At 34.1% G+C, this 9,811-nt stretch overlaps 1 pseudogene; it reads right to left on the bottom strand.

The window, feature by feature from the left end:
• Positions 1-999: 999 nt before the first annotated feature.
• On the bottom strand, positions 1,000-1,136 carry LOC145255919 (U2 spliceosomal RNA; annotated as a pseudogene).
• Between the last annotated feature and the right edge of the window lie 8,675 nt (positions 1,137-9,811).

Genomic DNA, 9,811 nt, shown 5'->3' with positions numbered 1-9,811 from the left:
TGTGTGTGTGATGATGATGATGATGATGATGATGATGATGATGATGATGATGATGATGATGATGATGATGATGACGATGGTGGTGGTGGTGGTGGTGGTGGTGGTGGTGGTGGTGGTGGTGGTGGTGGTGGTGTCGACGACGACGACGACGACGACGACGATGATGATGATGGCGCCCGTTGTGTGCCGTTTATGTGTCGAGAGAGAACGGCAAAAAAGGGATTTGTTAATGTTTTTGTATGTCATCGTTAGTTCAGTTAAATTTCATTTTCGTCTCGAAGGGATTCCATGGGCAAAGACTACCGTGAGATTGCCTGATTGCAAACCCAGTGTTAGAGCACTCAATACAAAAATCGCACCCGTTATATGTTGCTGGATCAACTGCTACTGATAAGATTCTCTGATGATATTTGCTTTGTAATATTTTTATATCAAAGCAAAATACTTATTGGAAGTGATCCATTGAGTACAAGTGGTTTTTACTCAATGTCACATGGAATTCAAGAGAAAATGAATGAATTAGCTGAGACCGGATTTGAACTCGGCTCACACGATTACGATGTGCGATGGCATTCATTTTCCATATAAAATGAGATACATACGCACATACATAGACAAATATACATGCACGCACACACACACACCTGTACACATGTTATACACATAAATATGTACTTACATATAAAGGCATAAAACACACTCGATTCGAAAAAAAACAAGGTCGATAGCCATTAGTCGCGTACTCTCGTGTAATGAATGAATGCGTGAATGTAGGATTGAAATGAAATTCTTAAAGATAAACTAAAATGACCGAAAAATGGGCTGAAATGACTTAAATAAATAAACAATAAATGACTTAGAATGACTTTAATGAACTTAAGGATGAATTGAATGACCTTAAGAATGACTTGAATGCTTAAAAAATAACTGAAATCCTTCAAAAACAACTTGAATGATCTGGAGAATGACTTGAATGGCTTTGAGACTGACTGGTTGTAAAGTGGGTGATCATTTTACATTAAATTAATACAGAAAAGTGATCCCCCTCTTTATATCACAAAGTTACAAACATAAGTACAGCATGTAGTAAGAACAGATACTACACTTTGATCTTGGCCAAAAGGCCAAGAAAAGCTGTATTTATTTACTCCCCCACCGAGCAAATTAGGCACAAGGCCGATTTTTAATGTGAGGAGTGAAGGAGAAATGGGGACCAACACCCCGGGGAATAGGGAAGCTGGATAGTGATAATTGGTATGAAGGGTTTCACCTACATTGACCAAGGTATTATATGTGTGGCTGCCCCCACATATGGTCTTTGCTTGCAGTATCTGCCAGAACAGATACTATACTTTAATCTTGGCCAAAAGGCAAAGAAAAGCTTAAAAAGCTAAGAACAGCATCTATTAACAACAAACCTTTGATCTTAACCAAAAAGCCAAGCACAAAAGTGTTACGGACAGACCGACAGACTGACCGACCGACCGACCGACGGAGTGACTTATAGAGTCGCTTGCACGCGACTAAAAACTGACGCGAATCCTTGCTGTATATAGAGATTGGTAGGGAATGGAAGATAGAGATAATTGGAGAGAGAACGAGTGATATGGTAAGCATAGACTTAGTGAGAGTGAAAGACAGGGACAGGTAGAGAAGTGGAGGGAGAAATAATCAGACATGACGGGTAGGGCAAAGAATGAGAAGCATGGATAGACATACGTAAAGAGAAAGAAAAAATGAGAGAGAGGAATAGGCAGTAGTAGAGAGGGTAAGCAAATGAGGAACGTGACAAAGCAGATGTTGTAAGAAAATGAAAGAAACAAAGACAGGCAGAAAATGAGTGACAGAAAAACAGAGAATTAAAGAAGGAAAGAAAGAAAGAAAGAGAATGAGAGAAAGAAAAACAGAGAATAGAAGAAAGAAAGAAAGAAATGGAATGAAAGAAAAAAGACAGGGAATGAGAGAGAGACAAACAAAGAATGAGAAAAAGAAAGACAGAGAATGAGAGAAAGAAAGACAAAAAATTATAGAAAAAAGAACGACAGAGACTGACAAAAAGAAAAACAGAGAATGAAAGAAAGACAATGAGAAAAACAGAATGAAACAGACAATGAGAGAAATAAAGACAAAAAATGAGAAAAAGAATGGCAGATGATGAAAGTACGAAAGAAAAAGAATTCAAGTAAAAAACACGTATATTAAGAGAAAGAAACGAGAGAATGAGAGACAGATAATGAAATAAACAAAGAGCGAGAATGAAAAGAAAGAAAGACAGAAAATGAGAAAAAAAAAAAATGAGAAAAATGAAGACAGAGATTGAAAAAAGTGAGATAGCGAATGAGAAAAAGAATAGAAAGAGCATGAAATAAAGAAAATAGAGTGAAAGAAAGACAGAAAGAAAGAAAGACAGAGAATAAAAGATATGAAGAAAGGGAATGGGATAAAGAAACGCAGAGAATGATAAAAAGAAAGACAATGAATGAAATCAAAACGACAGAAAATGAAAAAAAGAAAAACAGAAAATGAAAGAAAGAAAAACAGAGAATAAAAGAAAGAAAGAGAATTAAAGAAAAAAAGACAGACAGAGGTAGACATAGGTGAGGAGATGGAGCTAGATAATGAGAATCGTATGCAGAAAAATAGGAGAGGGAGAGAGAGGAGGAAAAGGGCTTTCGTATAGAAGAAAAGTGAGACCCCAGGATAAGCAACTGTAGAGAGAAAATGAGAAAGAGAGAGGGGGGAAAGAGAATAGCAGTTGGAAGAAGAAAGAATGAGTCGGGAATAAAAGAGAAAAATAATTAAAGGAAGAAAGAGACGGCAGTAGAACAGATTTAGAGAGGATAAGAGTAACAGACAGACAAATAGAGAGAGATAAGGATTGAAAGAGAACGAGAAACAGGGACAAGCATATGTAGAGAGAGGGAGAGAGAATAAAAGAGTACAAGAATGAACAAGAAAAAGAGAGAGTGAGAGAGATCCTAATTTGAGAGATTCGAACCACCATATTTCCTTATTTGTGTAGTAGAGTGCTACAGACCCTTCTTACCACTTTATTAGAATAATCTGCCGGTTCAACCCTCTGCCCAAATCAAAAAGAGCTTCATTTGTACGGATTCCCGTCATACGAGAAATTCGTCGTCTGTCTCGGCCAAAAAAACAAATGTAAAAATTGCTTTTTAAAAAGCCATTCTTGTCGAACGTGTGTAAATATTGAGAAAAAGCAACAACAAAAAGAAAAGGATAGAAACAAAAAAATATAGAATCAAATAGAGTTTTATTTCTCGTCGTTTCGTTTGTTTGTATTGCGCATGTGCGGATGGGTGCAATTTTGAGAGATTTCCGATCACGTGACATAGTTTGACCTCGAAAGGAACCAATTCATTCTCTTCTGAAATTACTCTCTTTCTTTCTTTCTCTCTCTCTCTCTCTCTCTCTCTCTCTCTCTCTCTCTCTCTCTCTCTCTCTCTCCACCTCGCTTGCTGTTTCGATCTCTTAATCTGTTTTTATATGTATTTCTCTTAGAAATATATATATATATATATATATATATATATATATATATAGAGAGAGAGAGAGAGAGAGAGAGATAGATAGATGAATATGAATGATATACATATATATATATATATATATATATATATATATATATATAACTAGCATTTCAGCCCGGCGTTGCCCGGGTGTTTGGATGTGTCTGTTGAGCAAAAAAGAAAAAGTGGTAATAGGAAGGCAGGCTCGACCCCGTACCGCGAAGGAGGAAAAGGGCGGGGGAAAACCTGACATCTACGCTGTTACGACCACCGCCAAACCGGAAGTGATATTTTTTAAAATTAAGGCTAGACAATCGAAAGGAGAGGATGACTTTCAAAAATATGTACGAAAAAGGCGACCCCCCCCCTGTAGAAAAGTTTCCAGTTGAAGGTAAAATCATTAATGTTTTTCCCCAATTTTTCGATATTTGTCGTCTGAAAGTCGGACTTTAAAACGATACTGATCTTGGTAAATCTGTCACCTCTGTCGAAAGTTTAAGGCAGACATGCAAACATAAATACATACATACATACATACATACATACATACATACATACATACATACATACATACATACATACATTGTTTTCGACCCAACCCGATTAAAAAGATTGCCCTATCTCTGAATACGCTTTATGTCAAATTTCAAATGTTTCGACCAGAAATTCTCTGAGTAATTTGGTAGAGACCGCAGAGGTCAATTTTTTAAACCTTGACCTCTCTTATGACCCCTTAACATTTATTGTTTTGGTTTCAAATTACGTTATTAAGTTAGATCCATGTCTAAGGAACTTATATCTAAAATTTCAAGTGTTTAGACTCCAAATTGTTGGAGGAGTTTGGTAGAGTTCTCAAAGGTCAAATCGTTGAACTTTGACCCCTTAACAACCAAATTTTTGCCCGAAAACCGATCACACATATTTTGCCAAATCTCAGTACACTGTATATAAAATTTCGAGTCTGTAGACAGACACACAGATACACAGAGAGACAGATACACAGACACGTTCACTTTTATAGATATATAGATATAGATAGATTCATATTCATCTATCTATCTATCTATCAACACACACACACAGACACACACACACATATATATATATATATATATATATATATATATAGTTAGTTAGTTATAAAATATATATGGCAATTAAGCTACACTGAATATTCCACGTTTCATCCACTCTAGGATTCTTCAGGCTTATGCGCGAATTTTGTGGTTGTCTGTCCTTTTTATACACGCATCTTCTATTGAAATTTTAGTTAGCCAATCAGCTTTCTAGTATGCACCGCGCCCTTCCTATCAGCCAATGGGCATGCACTTACCAGACAAAGGCCTATTTGACCTCTGGTCGACCTATTCCTTTGTGTATGCTCTATTTTGCCCGGATATCTAGTTTTAAATTTAGGTTAGTTTTCTTTTGTTAGTTTATATATATATATATATATATATATATATATATATATATATATATATATATATATATACATAAAAATATATATATATATATACACGTAATTACTTTAGTTTTTTAAAGCAAAGAATCGATATAAATATGAATATGAAGAAAATGGCGCCCTTTTCAAGCAGAACAGTTTCGTTTCAGTTTTACAGTATTGAACGGTGTAGTATTGTGCCGTCAGATTCAGGGTTGTACTATTGTAATGTAAAGAACACGCAGAAAGGGTTATAATCAACTGAATTCCTTCTAGTACACTGACAAAAAAAGCTTAAAAAGATATATAAATAAAAATAAAAAGGTTATGCAAACGTTTTTAAAAAGACACGTAATCACGTGAGCAGGATTTTTCCTTATTTTGACACGATAACAAGTAACGTTCTTATTTTATTATTTATCTAGTTATCTATTTTCGAAAGAGTGCCACGTGCAAGTGGAGAAGGAAAAAAACAGAGTTATGCAAAATTCGGGTCGAGAATTGTCTAAAGTTCCGACTTTGGGGTGGGAGGGGTTTCACTTTAATAAGAACATGAATTTATGAGGTGAATTTATTCTGCACAATATGATTCAACTCAAAATATAAATATAGGCTAACGTGAATTAAGATTAAAGTTAAGGTGTTATTGTGGACCCTCACCCCTTTTAAAAAACCTTGTTAAACATTGTGACATGTTTCCATTCTATGGAGGTCAGGCGCGAACGAACACCCAATAATTTTATTATACTATATTTCTTCAAACTGAAACATAATTATCAAAGTATACTTACGCAAATAGATATGAAAAGTCTTTGTTAAAGTTTGTGTAATATTTCAATGGAGTACAGGCGCGAACACAGACCCCACAATTTTATTATACTATCCCTATTTAAGTTGAAACATACTTATCAAAGTATTATTATGTACATCTATATCAAAAACCCTTGTAAACGTTTGTTTTTGTTTTGTTTTTTTTTCATTTTTTATATCCATACTTTGGGGGCAAGGCGCGAACGCAGACCCCACAATTTTTATAGAAACATTGTTCTGCCAGATCAAACATACCCATTCCTAATCCTCGATACATCTTTTATCATTATATGTAATCAGTTTTTTAAAATAGTTAACCATATAGGAGTCTATTCGTGACCCGACACATACACACACACAGACGTTCAGCTTTATATTATATATATATATATATATATATATATATATATAAATGCGTGTATATAAATGTATATATACATACGTAGTTATCTCTTCCTCTCTGTGTCTCTGTATGTCTCTCTGTCTCTGTCTGTTCGTCCGTATGTCTGTCTGTCTCTCTCTCTATATATATATATATATACATACATATATATATATATATATATATAGTGTGTGTGTGTGTGTGTGTGTGTGTGTGTGTGTGTGTGTGTGTGTGTGCGCGCGTGTTTTTCAGGTAATGCTGAAAAGAATTCAATAGCCGGCTCGATCGTAAAGTTTGCGAGAGCTAAATTAAAAAATATTTATTTAAATACTATCTAATATTTGTTTCGATAGATGAAACATGGTTACGGTTGTTAGGTTATTACTGCTTAGTAAAGACAGATAGATTAGACAACAAATCCTCAGCGGCTCACAAAAGCGAGGGCAATTTAGATTGCAAGCTACCTATGCATAAATAGAGATAGATAGATAGATAGATAGATAGATAGATAGTGAGCGCGTCCAGTATGTAACTATGTCTGCTATTCTTCTGACTTGTCTCCCTTTTGCATTTATTGTTTCTTTCAAATTTTCTAGACCCACATCACGTCTCTGCCAACAAAGAACGTGCAGTTGCGACAACCTTAAATCTACATCGCCACTCGTACCCAGAAAACAACGATAGCCCCCCATCCAGTTTTTCCCCTCAACCACCACCCTACTAATGCCCGTCTTCCACCATTTTCGTCGTTACTTTAACAGCTATGTCCTACCTGCCTGCCCGATGAGCTCGACGTGGCGAACAATGAAGGACAAGTGTGAGGCACTTGGACGATTTCATAGGCATTTCCCTCGGTGTATTTGCGGAAGACATAAGGGGCCAGCACTGGGAGTTTTGACTGTGGATAGTTTGTCAAGGATGTAAGCGACCCCGTAATGTCCCTTCACACGACTTTTTCGAGACAATTGGCGTCTTCCTAACAAGTCTATTAACAGGGCATTAACGCCAAAGCGCAAACAAATACAGAGTAAACGAAAAAAGAAAGAAAAGCAAATACAGAAAACCTAAGTATACAACTTGTCTTCCACCATTCAATCAATGAAGACATCATCATCATCATTTATTTAGTTATTATTATTATTCAAGTATTATAATTATTATCATTATCATCAATATTATTTCCCAATCATCATCATCATTATTATTATTATTATTATTATTATTATTATTATTATTATTATTATTATTAAACTAGGGGGAGAGCTTAACGATTATAAAATACGCTTAAATATATTTTAATTCATGCCGATTTCGTATTTATTATTGCATAACCCTAGTACACCGCCCAAGATAATTACTTTATTGAATATTATATTTACCCAATATATATCTATATCTATATATATATATATATATATATATATATATATATATATATATATATATATATATATATATATAAATGTAAATTTGGTTCGTTACAAATGAATAAAACCATATTTCTACGTTACCAATTTATTTGAAATTTTCAGACAACCCATCTTTAGAGTCGAGGGATGTTTTTATGTTATGTTATTAAAATAAATTTACCTCGCGAATTATTAAAATATTAAATAAAATAAATATATTGTTTAACCGTTAGTGCGAATCTGTTCTGTAGATAAAACTGAACTTCCGGTTCGATTCATTTCACAGCCACGAATTGACGAAAGATTTCATTTTCTGTTTACTCGATAAGTAAAAAAAAAACATAATTCATTTGTTTATCTTCCAAATTTTTTAATTTACACATTTTTTCTTTATTATATAAGGCCAAAAAAAAAGTTTGTCGCTTGCTTTTTGAGTTTTTTTTTTATTTTTCGATATAAGATTGGTTGGTAAAGTACAGTTTTTTTTTTGTCCGCGCTATTTTTTAAATCGTATTTCCAGGTTTAATTACAGTTTTATTATATGTTTTTTATTCAGTTGTAAGGTTAAAATACACCCTCCCCTCCCCATGTCAAGAATGGCTTTTTAAATATTAGCGTTATTATTACAACACGGATCACTCTCTGCATGAGTACTGTACTTTCACCTAACAATTTAATAAACAAAACATGGTACTTAGGCAGAGAAAGTACCATAATAATATAATAATAGAATAATAACGTTATTTAGAAAGCCATTCTTAACATGGGGAGGACGTTTTGTTACTATTCTATACTTTCACCTAACAATTTGATAAACAAAAGATGGTACTTATGCAGAGAAGATACCGTGCTGAAATAACGCTATTAAGAAAGCCATTCTTAACATGAAAAAGGGAGAGTGTTCTGCAACTATTTTATATTTTCACCTAACAATTCAATAAACAAAAGATAGTACTTATGCAGAGAAGGTACCGTGCTGAAATAATACCGTTATTTAGAAAGCTATTCTTAACATGGGGAGGTAGTTTTACATCTATTCTAAAATATGAATGCTTTTTCTTTATTAAAGAAATTGGGTACTCGTGCAATTATTGATCTGTGCTGAAATAATAACGTTATTATTTAAAAAGCCATTCTTAACATGGGGAGAAGAGGGTGTTTTGTAACTATTCTGGACTTAAACTTAAGCAGACAAGGAACAGTACTGAAGCATTAACATTATTTAGAATACAATTGAATAAAAAAAAACTTTAATTAAACTTGGAAATACGATTTAAAAAAATAGTACGGATCGGTAAGTGCATTAGCACCATAAATTTGTCTAATTCTTAATTTCTTATGTTATTGGAAAAAAAAAAGGGTAAACATGAGGAATTACTCCACCCTCAAAAATTCCTTTAAAATTACCACGCCTATAGGTTTTCGGGGTCGCTGAAAACCAAAATAACCTTTATAATTAAGGCAAACGAGTAGTTTCCAAGATATGAAGAAATGTTTAAAAAAGTGAAGGATCACTTTTCCATAATAATTTAAGGTAAAATGATCACCCACTTTGTGGCCACGATTTTTGGGGTGGGGGCTTTCTTTCTACCCTTGAAAAATCCTTTAAAATTACCTGCTTAAATTGGTTGGAGGGGCGGGGGTTGGCCGCCAAAACACCCCCCCCCACACACACACACAGAAAAATGCCCCTCTCTCAGGTGGCCAGAAAGTGGGTGCTCATTCTAAGTTAAATTTACATTGAAAAGTGATCACCCACTTTTCGAAAAAGTAATTTCTTCATATCATGAAAACTTTCTTTTTGCGACGGAAACAGTTTGCAGATTCGTTTTTAACACTGGAATCTACAATAAAATATTTCGTTATATACGAACATGAGACGAGCCTTAAAGTAAAATAATACCGGATGTTTGGGGCAGATTTGCCATTTAGTTGTATAATATCCTCAAACCAGGTAATCACTAAAAGGGACTCTTAAAAGTCGTTACCTGTATCGATCAAAATTTAAAACCACTGATTATATGTCAGCCTACATCACAATAACATATATTGAATGAGTTCCTAACAGTATTTTGTATAGTTTTTTTAGTGTAAACTCATTTTCCCAAAATTTCCCCAAACTTAACGTGTTCGATACAGTCTGCCGCCATTTGTATTTTTCAAATATACCGATAAACACTGCATGTTTTTGAACTGATTAAACATTATACATTACATAAAAATACTACAATCTTAT

The sequence above is a fragment of the Euprymna scolopes genome, chromosome 31 (genome assembly GCF_053919585.1).
Source record: "Euprymna scolopes isolate OS-2025 chromosome 31, ASM5391958v1, whole genome shotgun sequence".
Taxonomy (NCBI): domain Eukaryota; kingdom Metazoa; phylum Mollusca; class Cephalopoda; order Sepiida; family Sepiolidae; genus Euprymna; species Euprymna scolopes.
The sequence above is the reverse complement of the archived record's forward strand: the minus strand, read 5'-3'. Positions and strand labels throughout refer to the sequence as shown.